Source organism: Penaeus monodon, chromosome 19, assembly GCF_015228065.2.
Source record: "Penaeus monodon isolate SGIC_2016 chromosome 19, NSTDA_Pmon_1, whole genome shotgun sequence".
NCBI lineage: Eukaryota > Metazoa > Arthropoda > Malacostraca > Decapoda > Penaeidae > Penaeus > Penaeus monodon.
In genome coordinates, this window is record NC_051404.1 from 35,909,954 (window position 1) to 35,910,261 (window position 308).

A 308-nucleotide genomic window follows, 5' to 3' on the forward strand; every position below is an offset into this window, starting at 1 on the left:
GTGGTCTAATCAAATACAACTTTGCTTGTATCTCATTCACCTGCCTCTCGCCCCGTGATGAATGACCATAATGGTATTTCGGAGAGATTGCAATAGAATGCCGCGCGGCCAGTAAACAAACGTTATCTTTCCCATTGCAATTTTATGTGTGGAGATAAGCGCGTGGCCTTGCAACATTGCCGCAAACGAGTTAACAATGCAAGAACAGATCCCGGCTGCAACATTTTCGCTGCGTTGATCTTGGCTGGGTGGCGAGATAGGCTGGGGACCTTTCAACGTTGCTGCAACGACTCCGATGAGAAAGGAAG